This window comes from Mus pahari, chromosome 14 (assembly GCF_900095145.1).
Source record: "Mus pahari chromosome 14, PAHARI_EIJ_v1.1, whole genome shotgun sequence".
Classification (NCBI taxonomy): Eukaryota; Metazoa; Chordata; class Mammalia; order Rodentia; family Muridae; genus Mus; species Mus pahari.
In genome coordinates, this window is record NC_034603.1 from 78559785 (window position 1) to 78562617 (window position 2833).

A 2833-nucleotide genomic window follows, 5' to 3' on the forward strand; every position below is an offset into this window, starting at 1 on the left:
CTCCTCCTCCTCCTCCTCCTCCTCTTTTTCTTCTTTTATAATAAAAAGACCCAGTCAGTCTCTTTGGCAGGTTTTCATGAGTACTAATCAATTAACATTAATCCTGAGCAGAGCATGGTTATAGCAAATACAAAGTCTGAAACTTTGTAAACTTTCTATTATCTCAGCATTTAGGTGTCTATCATCTTTTTGTCTGTCTGCTTTTTTCTTTTTTCTTTTTCTTTCATTTTCAGAATAGGCGTAAAATAGTTTTTTCTCTCATACAGTCCTTCCAACCACAGTTTGCCCTCCCCCACACCCCCTAGCTCCCCACCCCACCTCTCCTGACTGCTAGATCCACTTCCAGGTCTGTTTTTCTCTCTGGATCATTAAAACATCTTGGTGGAGGTAGAACTTTCTATATTTTTATACATTGCACACATCTTTTCAAGCACTTCATACAATAAAACTCTTCTTATAGTTCTTACAGCAATTATATGCTTCAGTTATTTCCACAGCTATAAATACATCTTATCTCCAGGTGCCACCGAGGAGGGGGTGAAGAACTAGCACTAAGGCATCACACAGGCACTTTCGTCTTGGATTCAGTGATGATAGGAAAATCTTCCACTCGTAGATCCTAAATCCCTTGTCCCCACCTTCCCACTTCTGCTTCCTGCCTCACATCCTCATGACTCACTCTGACCCTGTTCATCTCACTAGGTCCTATCTTTATCAACTCTTCTAATTTTACTTCCTCTCTCACAGCCCATCCCGGTAATGTGTCCTTTTAGCCTAGTTCAGGACAATAGCTTCTCATTGCACTTTCAAAGTCTCACCGATGCTTTAGCACCAGAACTTTCTGCAGTCATCACAGAAAAAGTTGGGAGAGTTGGTGGAGGTGCGGGTGGTAAGGGAGAGAGCATACTGTTTGTTGCTGCCCCAAAATGTCCCATAAGCACTGGTTGGGAGTCCATTGACATACTGGTAAAAGGACTATGTAGGAGAAGAAGTCACGGTGATACTTTGCCTGTTGGGGAAATTACTAGAGAAAACATAGGGGTTATAGTAAAATGCTGTCTAGGCTCAGGTAGAGCAAACACCACTAAACACATCTGCTGCTGGCCTTTATTTGTTTATTTTCCCCCAATTCCTCTAAAGTCCTACCCAACACACATATGTTTAGCATTTTCTACTTTGCATCCTTCATCTCCCAGGAGAAAACCTGTAGGGTCTACCTTGAAAGCAATGGTGAGACCTCTCCACGTGCAACCTTGGTCCTCAGATGAAGTTGCTCCAGGGAGATTGCTGTATTTATTGAACACTTGTGAGAATAAGAAACTTTGTCTTAGGTGAAAACACCTTCCTGGCCCTACAGATTGTTTTCTTGTTTGTTAGCTACCGTTTTAAGAGCCATATGGTACCCTGATCCCCAGAGTCGATTTATCTAATGGACACCAGAGGTATGGTACTCAGGACCACAACGTGCAGAGGCATTGGATAAGATACATTCTTAATATATTTTAAAACAAGAAGAAACATTAAAAAATAATGACAATATAAGAATGCATGCAGCTAAGCTTGTCTGCATGATTGTATTAACAAAAATGCTAATTCAATCATATATCCTAGGGGTTTCCCAGCAAAAGACAGGGAACCTAGGTTTCCTAAATAGACTCCTGTGCTTCTCTGGTTAAGTACTGAACTGCTGCTAGTGGAGCTTTGTATACAAGAGGCTCATATATCCGGGAAATAAACATGCAGGCAAAAATTCACAGGTGTTTACAGTAAATAGTCTTTGATGAATAAGGGTGAATTCTGAAACTCTATGGAGGAACTAACAAGATTTATTACAGGAAGTAACAGCTATTATTTTTTTCACAGACTTTCTTTTATATGTTTGACAAATAATCTTCATTCAATTCTAACAAACCCTAAATTAGCCCCTTGGGAAGCTGAGAAAGGGGAAATCTTCCTAAAACAAAAAGAACAATGTGTATGGAACAAGGTAGATTCTCACTGTGAGAACGCCAGGCTCAGGCAAAGCAGGGCACACAGGTGGCAAACAAAGGGGCTTTACAATGACTCAAAATTTCCAACCATGAATGACTTCTTAAAGAATGAAAACCACACTGTATCAACCAGTGAGATGAAGGGTATGTCAATGAAAGTATGGAGGGACCCTAAAATTCCTAAAGAAAGAGGGTTAGATTGTGAAGACAAAATTTCTCCTTCACAGATATGGCCCACTGACAATTAAAAAATAATCAAAAGTAAAAGCTATGAAGTTGGGATCCATTGGTAGAGCATATGCCTGGCATGAATGAGGCCTGGAATTGGAACCCCCTCAATGGAGAACCGAAGAACAAAGCAAGCAATCAGCTCTGATGCTTATTTGGATTTTTGAGTTTTTAATCATATACTAAGAATGGGAAATTATACCCAAGAGGCATAGGCAAGTGGATCTCTAGAAACCCAATGCTAGCCTGGTCTACATAGTGATTTCTAGGCCAGCCAGGGCTATGTATTAAGAGCCTGTATGTAACAAGTATACAAACAAGTATAGGCAATTAGACTCCTATAGGTGGAATATCTTTATAGAAAATGCTGATTGATGAAGTTACTAATGAAATAGTAACAGATTTCTTCACTTTTAACAAAATTAATACAAGAAAATGTAAAACAAAAGTATTATCAATTACAATCATAAAGCGTGATAAAGTCCTTGCCAAATGCTAGTACGTTTGCCTATATACACTCTAATAATCAATACTTAATCCTTTTAAAAGCACATCTAGATCTTTGCTCCGCTGCACTGCCGGGGAAAGAGCAGACTGGAGAGGGGACCCGCAGC